The 14,752-nt window shown below is 44.8% G+C and overlaps 3 non-coding genes across 3 annotated transcripts; 1 reads left to right on the plus strand and 2 right to left on the minus strand.

Moving 5' to 3' along the window:
- The first annotated feature begins 783 nt into the window (after window positions 1–783).
- Window positions 784–857, plus strand: trnaf-aaa (transfer RNA phenylalanine (anticodon AAA)). Its single transcript has one exon. It is a non-coding gene; the product is annotated as a tRNA-Phe (tRNA).
- A 525-nt stretch (window positions 858–1,382) lies between these two features.
- trnap-ugg (transfer RNA proline (anticodon UGG)) lies at window positions 1,383–1,472 on the minus strand. The gene is given in 2 exon segments: window positions 1,383–1,418; window positions 1,437–1,472. It is a non-coding gene; the product is annotated as a tRNA-Pro (tRNA).
- Window positions 1,473–13,606: 12,134 nt separating this feature from the next.
- On the minus strand, window positions 13,607–13,677 carry trnag-gcc (transfer RNA glycine (anticodon GCC)). Its single transcript has one exon. It is a non-coding gene; the product is annotated as a tRNA-Gly (tRNA).
- Between the last annotated feature and the right edge of the window lie 1,075 nt (window positions 13,678–14,752).

Consider the following 14,752-nt stretch of genomic DNA (forward strand, 5'->3'; position numbering starts at 1 on the left):
TCCAATCACGTTTTCTATTCCGATGTAGAGAAATGTCGAGTTGCACACTAACTATTTCCTCCGTTCTCTTTCGCAAACATATCACTGAACCAAACTTCACAAGTCACTCAGGAAAAATAATTCAGTTCAAAATCATTAGCTTCCGAAGGACGTGCGAGGACAGACTGACCAAACCTGCGTTCAGTCGTGAAGCTTGTGGATGTGTTGTGATCCTAAGGGACAGAGACAGGCCTGCGACACAGAGCGAAGGCAGGAACTCAGAAATGTGGCCATAAATGGGCAGACAGTCAGTCACAGTCATGAATTCTGACACACGGCCCGGTAGTTGTTCAGTCAGTCGGGGAGCGAGGCCTGCAGCCAGCAAACAAAAAGACTGGCCTGAGAATAAGGCAGAGACCCAATCAGACGGATAAACAGACAAACAGGTAGACAGACAGACATCTGACTCAACGTCAAAACGCAGCGTGATCGAATCACGTTGCGGTGATATCATTTTCACAGCAGCTCAGGGTCCTGCCCACAGGTTTTACAGCGGGGCAGTGTTTTATGGATGGGCTGTTCATTGTTAGTAAAATAATATTGATCGGAATTTAATTTGTTACATTAAAGTGCTCTTTGTTTGTTAATTTTGATCTACATCCTCGACAGTATATACAGAAACAAGTAAGAATGTTAAAGGGATGTGGTTTATTCAATATTCGTTGTAAAACCCTGTCAGCTGGTGTAAAAATAAACACAAATTAGCCAACACCTGTTAAGCCCATAAAGCTAAGATGCATACATAGCCGGTTAGCTCAGTTGGTTAGAGCGTGGTGCTAAAAACGCAAAGGTCGCGGGTTCGATCCCCGTACGGGCCATAAGGTTCCTATTGCCATATTTTGGTAACTTTTAAAAGTTTGGCAGACTGAAGAAACAAGTGAATCCACACAAAATGTCATGAGGTAAATTTTTTGGAGTAACATCCATTATTTTGTTTTCTGATCTATCTTTTTGAGGTCCAAAGTGGACGGCCTCAAACTTGCTTACGTTGAAATCCATTTGCCGCAGTTTTGCCCATTCACTTAATCTAGTAATATCTCTCTGTAATCTCAATCTTCCATCCACACTGCTAAAATTCTGTCTATCTTTGTGTCATCGGCAAACTTGGATATGTGGTTCTCGATCCCGTCATCTAATATCAATGAGACCGCCTAAATTGGGGTAAATTCACATTCAGATTCAATCTCCACATCATCTTGAGACATTTTACTTGCTCCGTGTGTGTTGCGCCTTGGAAACTTCTGCACTTTGTCCTCTGGAGCTCAAATATAATTCAATTCGAACAACTGCAAAGATGTCAGAATCCAATTGGTGACTTTTCACAAAAAAGCAGTGAAATAACAGGGCTCGTCCGGGATTTGAACCCGGGACCTCTCGCATATTCCATTAGAAAAACGCCCAAAGCGAGAATCATACCCCTAGACCAACGAGCCGCTTACTAGAAAGCCATGCAGCCGGTCTAAAATTTCACCATAGACTTCAGCCGATCGGCTATCCTTTCCAACCGCTTCTGTCCACCCAATCTCGTTTTCTATTCCTGTATACAGCAATATCAAGTTGTACACTACCTATTTCCAGTCACCAATATTAGCCTCTCTTTACTAAATTCGTTTACAATGTACGACTTGTTTTTTCAAATAATACTTTTGAGAATTAGTTATTCTGAAGCTGCATTGGCATCTGTCTCGGCATCGTCAGAGTATACAAGCTACCATAAGTATATTTTACTCACATTGCTGTTTTCTTTCACTGTGAGGGCGAAGAGGCAAAAATGTGCAGATATTAGCTACGAATTTATCAGCTGGGTTGCACCTTTACTTTTCCGACCGTCTCAGTCTTTTTTTCCTTTACCTTTCCCTGCTGGTGTTGCAGGTGAGATCAGCCTTCACCGTTCCAGGAAGCCTGAGAAGTCCGTCAGGGGACAACATAGAGACAAGGAGAGATAGAGAGATTCATGTAAATAAAGTCGCTTATAAATGGGTGGTTCTGCAAAGTAGCAGAATTTTAGTTGCAGATTGGGCAAGATTCTTTCTTGTGTATTTGAATTTTGCAAGAGTACATTGGGCACCCAATTAAAAGCGCCGGCCACGCTCGAGGATCTCTCATGCTCTGAGAGAGATAAATGAAGTGAATTAGATCCAGTTCATTCATTTGAGCATTGAACGGATCTTTAAACAATAATTCAGCGAGCAGAAATCAAACCTGCGAAGGAAAACTCCATTTGATATTGAATTTAACGCTTCAACCACTCGGCGATCGCAGCGGCACATGGCAGTACTTGCATGGCTGTCGATGTTACTTTAAACTGCCAGTTGCTTCAAACGATGCCCGATAGACCGACGTTGTCTTGTAGCTTTCCCAGGAGCTTCATTTGATTCGGTGGGTCAAGTTTGGGAAATTGAATGATTTTCACCGGCAGCTTGTGGTAGTACATTACCTCATTTTCATTACCGGTAATGAACCACTGCAGCCAATGCAGAATTCGGTGCCACCCACAGCCGATCGGCCATCCTATCAGACCTCTTCTATCCATCTAATCACGTTTTCTATTCCGATGTAGAGAAATGTCGAGTTGCACACTAACTATTTCCTCCGTTCTCTTTTGCAAACATATCACTGAACCAAACTTCACAAGTCACTCAGGAAAAATAATTCAGTTCAAAATCATTAGCTTCCGAAGGACCTGCGAGGACAGACTGTCCAAACCTGCGTTCAGTCGTGAAGCTTGTGGGTGTGTTGTGATCCTAAGGGACAGAGACAGGCCTGCGACACAGAGCGAACGCAGGAACTCAGAAATGTGGCCATAAATGGGCAGACAGTCAGTCACAGTCTTTGATTCGGACACACGGCCCGGTAGTTGTTCAGTCAGTCGGGGAGCGAGGCCTGCAGCCAGCAAACAAAAAGCCTGGCCTGAGAAAAAGGCCGAGACCCAATCAGACGGATAAACAGACAGACAGATAGACAGACAGACATCTGACTCAACGTCAAAACGCAGCGTGATCGAATCACGTTGCGGTGATATCATTTTCACAGTAGCTCAGGGTCCTGCCCACAGGTTTTATAGCGGGGCAGTGTTTTATGGATGGGCTGTTCATTGTTTGTAAAATAATATTGATCGGAATTTAATTTGTTACATTAAAGTGCTCTTTGTTTGTTAATTTTGATCTACGTCCAAGATTCTTCCATCACCATCCCTGTGCATGTCCTGTCCCACCGGCAGGACAGACCGACCAGAGGTGGCGGTGCAGTGATATACAGTCAGGAGGGAGTGGCCCTGGGAGTCCTCAACATTGACTCTGGACCCCAGGAAATCTCATGGCATCAGGTCAAACAAGTGCAAGAAAAGCTCCTGCAGATTACCACCAACCGCCCTCCCTCAGCTGATGTATCAATCCTCCTCCATGTTGAACACCACTTGGGGGAAGCACTGAGGGTAGCAAGGGCACAGGATGTACTCCAGATGGAGGACTTCAATGTCCATCACCAAGAGTGGCTCGGTCGTATCACTGCTGACTGAGCTGGCCGAGGCCTGAAGGACATAACTGCCAGACTGGAACTGCGGCAGATGGTGAGAGAACCAACACGAGGGAAAAAGTTACTTGACCTCGTCGTCACCAATCTACCTGTCGCAAATGCATCTGTCCATGACAGTATTGGTAGGAGTGACCACCGCACAGTCCTCGTGGAGATGAAGTCCCGTCTTCGCACTGAGGATACCATCCAACGTGTTGTGTGGCACTACCACCGTGCTAAATGGGATAGATTCAGAACAGGTCTAGCAGCTCAAAACTGGGCATCCATGAGGTGTTGCGGGCCATCAACAGCTGCAGAATCGTATTCCAGCATAATCTGTAATATCTTGGCCCGGCATATTCCTCACTCTACCATTAATAAACAAGCCAGGGGATCAACCCTGGTTCAATGTGGAGTGCATAAGAGCATGCCAGGAACAGCACCAGGCGTACCTAAAAATTAGGTTCCAACCTAGTGAAGCTACAATTCAGGACTACATGCATGCTAAACAGCGGAAGCAACATGCCATAGACAGAGCTCAGCGAATCCACAACCAACGGATCACATTAAAGCTCTGCAGTCCTGCCACATCCAGTCGTGAATGGTGGTGGACAATTAAACAACTAACGGGAGGAGGAGGCTGTGTAAACATCCCCATCCTCAATGATGGCAGAATCCAGCACCTAAGTGCAAAAGACAAGGCTGAAGCGTTTGCAACCATCTTCAGGAAGAAGTGCCGAGTGGACGATCCATCTCAGCTTCCTCCCGATATCTCCACCATCACAGAAGCCAGTCTTCAGCCAATTCGAATCACTCCACGTGATATCAAGAAACGGCTGAGTGCACTGGATACAGCAAAGGCTATGGGCCCCAACAACATCCCAACTGTTTTGCTGAAGACTTGTGCTCCAGAACGAGCTGCGCCTCTAGCCAAACTGTTCCAGTACAGCTACAACACTGGCATCTACCCGACAACGAGGAAAATTGCCCAGGTATGTCCTGTCCACAAATAGCAGGACAAATCCAATCCGGCCAATTACCGCCCCATCAGTCTACTATCAATCATCAGCAAAGTGATGGAAGGTGTCCTCGACAGTGCTATCAAGCGGCACTTACTCACCAATAACTTGCTCATCGATGCTCTGTTTGGGGTCCGCCAGCACCACTCGGCTGCAGACCTCATTACAGCCTTGGTCCAAACATGGACAAAAGAGCTGAATTCCAGAGGTGAGGTGAGAGTGACTGCCCTTCATTTCAAGGCAGCATTTGACCGAGTGTGGCACCAAGGAGCTCCAGTAAAATTGAAATCAATGGGAATCAGGGGGTAAACTCTCCAGTGGCTGGAGTCATACTTAGCAAAAAGGAAGATTGTAGTGGTTGTTGGAGGCCAAACATCTCAGCCCCAGGACATTGCTGCAGGAGTTCCTCAGGGCAGTGTCCTCGGCCCAACCATCTTCAGCTGCTTCATCAATGACCTCCCCTCCATCATAAGTTCAGAAATGGGGATGTTCGCTGATGATTGCAAAGTGTTCAGTTCCATTCGTAACCCCTCAAATAACGAAGCAGTCCGAGCCGGCATGCAGCAAGACCTGGACAACACCCAGGCTTGGGCTCATCAGTGGCAAGTAACATTGGCGCCAGACAAGGGCCAGGCAATGACCATCTCCTACAAGCGAATGTCCAACCACCTGCCCTTGACATTCAACGGCATTACCATCGCCGAATCACCCACCATCAACATCCTGGGGCTCACCATTGACCAGAAACTTAACTGGACCATCCATATAAATACTGTGGCTGCAAGAGCAGGTCAGAGGCTAGATATTCTGCGGCGAGTGACTCACCTCCTGACCCCCAAAGCCTTTCTACCATCTGCAAGTCACAAGTCAGGAGTGTGATGGAATACTCTCCACTCGCCTGGATGAGTGCAGCTCAACAACACATAAGAAGCTCGACACCATCCAGGACAAAGCAGCCCGCTTGATTGGCACCCCATCCACCACCCTAAACATTCACTCCCTTCACCACCGGCGCACAGTGGCTGCAGTGTTTACCATCCACAGGATGCAGTGCAGCAACTCGCCAAGGCTTCTTCGACAGCACCTCCCAAACCCGCGACCTCTACAACCTAGAAGGACAAGGGCAGCAGGCACATGGGAACAAGACCACCTGCACGTTCCCCGCCAAGTCACACACCATCCCGACTTGGAAATATATCGCCGTTCCTTCATCGTCGCTGGTTCAAAATCCTGGAACTCCCTTCCTAACAGCACTGTGGGAGAAGCTTCTCCGCACGGACTGCAGCAGTTCTGGAAGGCCAATTAGGGATGGGCAATAAATGCTGGCCTCGCCAGCGACGCCCACATCGCATGGACGAATAAAAAAAATGCGATTTTAATATATAAGCTGTAGGTGACTATCAATGAATGCGCTATTTATATATGAGCTGTGGGTGAGTGTATATGAATGCAATGTTTAGATATGAACTGTGGGTGTTTATATATGCGTGCGATGTTTATATATGAAATGTGGGTATGTATATATGAGTGCGATGTTGATATATGGACTGTGGATTTGTATATGTGGGTGCGATGTTTATATATGAACTGTCGTTGTATATATAGGTGTGCGATGTTTAAATATGAACTGTGGGTGAGTGTATTTGAGTGAGATGTTTATATCCGAACAGTGGATGTGTAAATATGAGTGCAGTATTGACATATGAACTGTGGGTGTGCATATATGAGTACGATATTTATATATGAACTGTTGGTATGTATATATGAGTGCGATGTTTATATATGAACTGTGGGTGTGTATATATGAGTGTGATGTTTATATATGAACTGTGGGTGTGTCTATATGAGTGCGATGTTTGTATATGAACTGTGGGTGTGTCTATATGAGTGCGATGTTTGTATATGAACTGTGGGTGTGTATATATGAGTGCGATGTTTATATATGAACTGTGGGTGTGTCTATATGAGTGCGATGTTTGTATATGAACTGTGGGTGTGTATATATGAGTGCGATGTTTATATATGAACTGTGGGTGTGTCTATATGAGTGCGATGTTTATATATGAACTGTGGGTGTGTATATATGAGTGCAGTATTGACATATGAACTGTGGATGTGCATATATGAGTGCGATGTTTATACATGAACTGTGGGTGTGTTTTTATGAGTGTGATGTTTATATATGAAATGTTGTTGTGTGTCTGTGAGTGCGGTGTTTATATCTTGAACTGTGGATGTGTATCTATGAGTGTGGTGTTTATCAATGGACTGTGGTTGGGTATATATGAGTGTGATGTTTATTCTGAAGTGCAGCAATGAACAGTGAGGCGTCGCTGGGGTGATATTTTCTTGCAAGACAATGGCGAAAAGTTGCATTTGCTTTGGTGTCCCAATAGCTCAGTCGCGGTTGCATTCGACTGAAAACTTAAAGGTCTTTGGTGTCATCCAGTGTTTGGCTGTTTTTGGTTGTTTAGTTTCTTCTTCTTTGGGTCGATTCTCGCATTTATTTGCAGTGAAATTTTATCCCCGCCACTGAAGGATTGGGGATGGAACAGAGAGACATCAACGATGGGAAATATTTATATCGTCTGTATTTGGTTTTTATTTCTCTGTTACCTTCTGCCTTTTCCTCTTGGTTTTTCCTCTCTCGGTGCCGGGTGACCATTTGATTTGATGCATTTGTTCTAAACTGATCCTTTTTCCACATCTCGGGGCGGTCAGACCCGCTCTGTCTTTCTGTTGTTGCTGATGATCATTAATGGGAACAGGCCGCGAGTTAAACGTTTCTCTGCAAACCGGAGAAAGAAAAAGAAAAAGGAAGACTTGTTTCTCCGGCCCAGGGGTAAAGTTACAATGGATGTTATTCAATAAAATTGTCCCGTGAATTTGTCTGTGGATCTGATTGTAAAGCTTGGATTTTAAAATTACGAATACCCAAAACAAAGCCCCTTATCAACCCATACAGGAATCAAACCCGCGATCACGACATTGTGGCATGTTTTACTCCAGCACCTGTACAACCAGTCTCCTAAAATGCAGTCTGAAAAGCGTTTCACATACAAAACAAATCATTATTAAACTTGTGACTGTCACTCGGTAACCACGTTGGCGTCTCTTTCAGTCTGCAACATAATGTTATAGGTTGGTTAATGGTGTTTACAGAAATATTCCTCTTTTCGTCGAGTTTATTTGGTTTCATGTAATTAATTATATAGGTGTGAACGCCGAATCATAACCACGAGCCCACCAGGCACCTGTACGGACAGTTCACCCAATCCGGTTACTTTGATGATCTGCCCTACTCTGCTAGAAAAACAAGAGGATGAACAGCCGTTGTCTGTGAAAAGGTGTCCTCTCCCCTTGATCAAACTAATGTGTGCAATTGATGAACTGGAGTGAATTGCGCTCGAAGCAGATCTGGAAAATGCGCAATGCAGCCGCACAGGAATTCCAAATCCACTCTACGTGGAGGAAAAGGAGTGACAGAAACAGAAGGAGATGCCACGTGAAAGATTTGGACCCGGACCTGCTGCATGAGACTTTAAATGTTGTCAGCCTTTAACTGCAGCTCACAGTGTGAGAACAGTCATTGTTATCATTTGCCTTTTATGTATCTTCTTGTACTGCATCTCTTCAATATCCCCGGGTTGTTACAGCACTGCTTTCTTCAAATTAAATCCCATTGTGAAAACATACACGATTTCAAACCAAAGCGAGGTGTGTGAGATTGGAAGGAGAGTGTGAGTGGGGATCATGGGCCCGTGCGGGCGTGCATTTTGGAAATGGAAACAGAGACATCCGCTGCTTGTTGGAGTGTTTCACCTCACTTTTCCATTTCACGCGCAGACCTACCCGCACTCGGTACTGTCATGGCCTGAACAAGTCTTTCGTGTTCTCACAGAAAATGCCACTTTGTGCGAGCAGTTTGTCCGGCCTGGGCTGCAATGAGGTAGGACACTGGGAGTATTCAATTAATGAAATCAGTACTTCAAACAGAAAACATTCTTCACTCACTCATCCTGAGACATTAGGGTCTCTATACTTGAATTATTGTTCCATTCATTGGAACTTGGGAACATGAGTAGGCCATTCAGCCCCTGGAGCATCCTTCCTGTGGTGGGTGCCCGGAACTGAATGCAATCCTCCAGATGGGGTCTCACCAGAGCTCTGTGCAGCTGTAACATAACATCCACCCCTTGTTTTCCAGCCCTCTTGAGATAAACGGGGAGAGTCAGAGCTCAAGAGAGAAAGCGAGAGTGAGCAAATGGGAGAGAGAGAGAGGACAATGCATTGCACAAACCGTCCCTGTGTCGATTTCTCAGGAGCGCTGTGAATCCCCACTGAGCTTTTGAACCACTTGCTGCACCGCAGAAAAAGTTCCAAAGCAGCATATGGGTAACGTGAAATAACCTAATCGACAGCCGATTTGTGGTGCCATGGGTAGCACGTGGGGCTTCTTCTAATCACTGCAAAGGTTGTGTGTTCGAATCTCACCATCGTTGAATTTTAGTTCAGGGTTCGGTGATTTCGGCGCTGGGAAGTGAAATTTTGCAGCAAAACCGCAACAGGATCATTAATGCTCGTCAAGGAAGGGAAATAACCCCCTCCACTTCCTCTTATACAAGTGGCTCCAGTCCCACCCGAATTTATAATGTTTAATCCACTCTGAGCTGGATTGGCGAAACACTCTCAAGAAGGAGGCACATCATCTGCTCACCACAAAAGTCAATCTGCTGGACTTCCGGCTCTGTCAGACTGCATGTTCCTTCAGACAGGTTTCCAACTGGACACATTCATCCTGCTGCCTGCGAGCATTGGTGTTTGAGGAGTAGAATTCTTGCTTGCAGTAATTCTATTCCTGTAAAAGTAGCTCCTGAAGATCGCAAGATGGAAAGTATCGTGGCTGAGCGGTTTAACGCGCTTTTTTAAACCTCAAGCTAAATCCCATAATTTGTCGATGGATCAAAATCATAGTTTGCGGCTCCAATACCGCAGCCTCCCTCCTGTAAACTAATAACACTAAATATCTCATCTGATATTGCAACAAGAGGAACCACGTGGCGATACAAATAATTGATTCATTTTGGAACACTCAATTATACGTTCAGCTCCGTACGAAATGTTCACAAGGAAAAGGATTCGTTGCTCTCGGTGAGACTCGACTAACAACCTCGCCATTTGCCGACCTTGTACGTTCATATAAGGACCGCGCTCTGACTGATTGCGCTGCTCGAGCCCGGTCACTTTGATCACCTCTCCTACTCTGCTGCAAAGAATCTTAAGGTGAGAGGCCCTTACCTGTGGAAACGTGTCCTGCCCCCCTGATGAAAATAATATCTGCACTTTCACTTTCAACTTCTTTCACATCCTCTGCTCCATCGCACTACAATCGGGTTTTCTGTGAACAGATCAAAGTAAACATTGGCAGAAATTCGAACAGCAGTGGGATTCAAACCCACGCCTCTATAGAAATTAAATTTAACACCTGAGACAGCGAGGCCACACTACCATAATGTCACAGTAAGTTTAAAGAGCTGTTTAAGGCTCAAATAAATGAATTGAAGCTAATTTACCGCATTTGCCCGGTGCTGGGGCTGTTCTCCTTAGAACAGAGAACGTTAAGAGGTGATTTGATCGAAGTGTTCAAAATCATGAAGGGTTTGGATAAAGTAAATAAAGAGAAACTGTTCCCATTGGCGGATGGGTCAAGGACCAGAGGACACAGGTTTAAGGTGATTGGCAAAAGAACCAAAGGCGACAGAAGGAAACACTTCTTTACCCAGCGAGTAGTTATAATCTGGAATGCGCTGACTGAAAGCTGGCTTTGAAAAAGGAATTGGATAAATAGTTGAAGGGAAATACATTCAGGGCTAACGGGAAGGAGCGGGGGAATGGGACTATCTTGATTGCTTTAACAACGAGCCGGCACGAGCTCGATGGGCCGAATGGCCTCCTTCTCTGCTGTAACCATTTTATGATTCTATGATTCTATGTATTCTCTTTATTTTCTTTGCATGCATTTCTCTATCTCTCCCTGTCTCTGTCTCTTGTGTTGTCCTCTGATGGACTTCTCAGGCTTCCGTGAACGGCGACGGCTGATCGATCCTGCAACACCAGCAGAGAAGGTTAAAGAAAGATTGAGACGGTAGGAAAAGTAAAGGTGCAACCCAGCTGCTGCAGTCAATGTCTGAACATTAAGAGCTCTTCGCTCTCACAGTGGAACTACGCACCAATTTGATTAAAGTGTTCTAATGGTATAGTGTATATTATCACCATGCCGAGACAGACGGCAATTATATCAAAGAATCATAGAATCATTAAAATTTACGTTAGCGGAGGCCATTCGGCCCATCATGTTTGTACCGGCCGGAAAAGAGATATCCAGCATCAACCGACTGACCAGCGTTGAGTCTGTAGTCTTGTAGGTTACGGCTCTTCAATTGCATATCGAAGTGCTTTTTAAACCCGATGAGGGTTTCTGCTTCTCCCACCCTCTCAGGCAGTGAGTTCCAGACCCTCACCACCCGCTGGGTGGAACAAAATTCCCCTCTGCTCCACTCTAATCCTTCTACCAATTACCTTAAATCTATGACCCTTTTTATTGAACTCTCTGCTACGTGAATCAGGTCCTTCCTATCCACTCTATCGAGGCCCGTGATAATTTTATACACCTCAATTAAATCTCGCCTCAGCCTCGTCGGTTCCAGAGAAAACAACCTCAGCCTATCCAATCTATCCTCATAGCCAAAATTCTCCACTCTTCGCAACATCGTCGTAAATCTCTGTACCATTTCGAGTGCAGTCCCATCTTTCCTGTAATGTGGTGACCAAAACTGTACGCAATACTCCAGCTGCAGCCGAACTAGTGTTTTATTCAGTTCCAGAATAACCTCCCTGCTCTTACATTCTATGCCTCGGCTAATAAAGCAAAGTATCCTTTATACCTTTTTAACCACCTTAACCACCTCTCCTCTTCCCTTCAGGGATCTGTGGACATGCACTCCAAGGTCTCTCTTTTTAACGACACCTCTCAGTATCCTCCAAAGCAATGTAGTTTCCGAGCAACTAATTCTGAAACGTCTTGCTTGATAATATAAGTCGTAGAGACGAAACCAATTTAGTAAAGGGAAACTAATATTGGTGACTGGAAATAGTTAGTGTACAACTTGATATTGCTGTGTACCGGAATAGAAAACGAGATTGGATGGACAGAAGAGGTCTGAAAGGGTAGCCGATCGGCTATGGGAGACAGCGAAACTTTAAACTGGCTGCATGATGTAAGTAACAGCGTCTGGTTGGTCTAGATGTATGATTCTTGTTTCGGGGGCTTTGGTTGATTCATATCTGAGAGTCCCGGGGTAAAATCCCCAATAAGCTCTTGCTGTTCAGCTACGTTGAGTGTAAAATTCACCAATTGTCTTCTGACATCTTTTCAGTGTTCCTGTTGGTAGGATTAAAGTGCATGTTTGAGCTCCAGAGGACAGAGTGCTGAAGTTTCCAAAGTGCAACACATGTGAAGTAAATAAAATGTCTCAAGATGATGCAGAGATTGATGCTGAATGTGAATCTCCCCCTATTCAGGTGGTCTCATTGTTATTGGACGACGGGACATGGAACGACATATGGAAGTTTGCCGATGACACCAAAATGGGCAGCGTTATAAGCAGTGCAGATTATATAGGAAGAGGAACACAGGAACAGGAGTAGACCATTCAGCCCCTCGTGCCTGCTCCGCCATTTGATAAGATCATGGCTGATCTGTGATCTAACTCCATATACCTGCCTTTGGCCCGTATCCCTTAATACCTTTGGTTGCCAAAAAACTATCTATCTCAGATTTAAATTTATAAATTGAGCTAGTATCAATTGCCATTTGCGGAAGAGAGTTCCAAACTTGTACAACCTTTTGTGTGTAGAAATGTTTTCTAATCTCGCTCCTGAAAGGTCTGGCTCTAATTTTTAGACAGTGCCCCCTACTTCCAAAACCCCCAACCAGCGGAAATAGTTTCTCTCTATCCACCCTATCTGTTCCCCTTAATATCTTATAAACTTCGATCCGATCACCCCTTAACCTTCGAAACTCTGGAGAATGCAACCCCAATTTGCGTAATCTCTCTTCGTAACTTAACCCTTGAAGTCCGGGTATCATTCTGGTAAATTCCAGAGAGACATTAATATAATTAATGAATGGGCAAAACTGTGGCAAATGGATTTCAATTTAGGCAAGTGTGAGGTCATCCACTTTGGACCTCAAAAGGATAGATCAGAATACTTTATAAAAGGTGAAAAATTCGAAACTGTGGAGTTCCAAAGGAACTTCGGTGTCCATGTACATAGATCAATAACAGGTCATGGACACGAACAGAATATAATCCAAAAGGCGAATGGAATGGTGGCCTATATGTTTAGAGAATGAGAATAGACATTATGCTACAGCTGCACAAAGCTCTGGTTGGACCACACCTGGAGTACTGTGTTCAGTTTTGGGCACCGCACCTTAGGAAGGATATATTGGCCTTGGAGGGAGTGCAGTGTGATTTACTAGAAAGATAACTGGACTCTAAGCGATAAATTACGAGGAGAGATTACACAAACTATAGTTGTATTCCCTTCAATTTAGTAGATTAAGGGTTGATGTGATCGAAATGTTCAAGATATTAAGAGGAACTGATGTGGTAGATGGATAGAAACTATTTCCGCTCGTTGGGGTGTCTAGGACTTGGGGACATAGGCTAAACATTAGAGTCAGACTTTCAGGAGTGAAGTTAGGAAACACTTCTGCAAGCAAAGTGTTGGAGAAGTTTGGAACTCTCTTCCATAAACAGCAGTTGATGCGAGCTCAATTGTTTATTTCAAACCCGTGATTTATCGATTTTTGTTAACCAAAGATATTTAGAGATATGGGACGAAGGCGGATACAGGGATTTCGGTCACAACTCAGCCATGATCGTATTGAGTTGCGGAACAGGCTCGACGGACCAAATACCACAATCCTGTTCCGAAGTTCCTCATTGGTGCAGAATGCAAAACGATCTTGCATTGGCCGGGAATCGAACCCGGGTCTCCCGCGTGGCAGGCGAGAATTCTACCCCTGAACCACCAATGCTTGCTTTTATAGAAGTTACATGCTCCTATATGGAATGCTGTCTAAACGAACATGCCGTTTGCAGCTGCGATGGCCGAGTGGTTCAAGCGTTGGTCTCAAAACCCCATTTGGGTTTTCCTGCCGAGGTTTGAATTCTGCTCGCAACCCCCAACTGTTTCAAGATCTCTTCAATGCTCAAATAGATTAATTGGAGTTAATTGACCGCATTTACCTCTCTCCCAGCATCAGAGATACTTTTAATTGAGCGTCCAATCTTCTCTTGCAAGATTTCAAGACCCGAGAAGGAATCTCTCCCAATCTGAAACTGAAATTCTGATCGTTTGCAAAACCTGACATTTATACTCTTTATTTTCTTTGCATGCATCTCTCTATCTTTCCCTGTCTCTGTCTCTTCTCTCTCTGTTGTGCCCGACGGGCTTCTCAGGCTTCCTTGAACGGCGAAGGCTGATCTCACCTGCAACACAAGCAGAGAAAGGTAAAAAAATGGCACTGAGACGGTTGGAAAAGTAAAGGTGCAACCCAGCTGCTGCAGCTAATGTCTACACACTTATGTCTCTTCAATCTCACAGTGAAACAAAGCATCAATTTGATTAAAGTATACTTCTGGTCGAGTGTATATTATCGCGATGCCGAGACAGACGGCAATTATATCATAGAATCCGAGAAAGTTATGCCAAAGAAGGAAGCCATTCTGCACATCGTGCCTGTGCCGGCCGAAAAATCGGTACCGAGCCTCATCTCACTTTCCAGCGTTTAGTCCCTAATCTTGTCGGTTATGGATCTTCACGTGCATATTGAAGTTTTTATTTTTCAATGCGATGAGGGTTTCCGCCTCTCCCACCCTTTCTGGCAGTGATTTTCCGACCCCCACACCCACCACCCTCTGGATGGAAAAAAAAATTCACTCCCCTCTAATCATTCTACCGATTACCTAAGATTGATGTATCCTGATTATTGACCTCCCTACGAAGGGAAATAGGTCCTTAATATACACTCGATCGAGGCCCGTCATAATGTTATACACCTCAATTAAATCTCCCAACAGCCTCCTCAGTTCCAAAGCAAACAACCCCAG

Source organism: Heptranchias perlo, chromosome 20 (assembly GCF_035084215.1).
Source record: "Heptranchias perlo isolate sHepPer1 chromosome 20, sHepPer1.hap1, whole genome shotgun sequence".
Lineage (NCBI taxonomy): Eukaryota > Metazoa > Chordata > Chondrichthyes > Hexanchiformes > Hexanchidae > Heptranchias > Heptranchias perlo.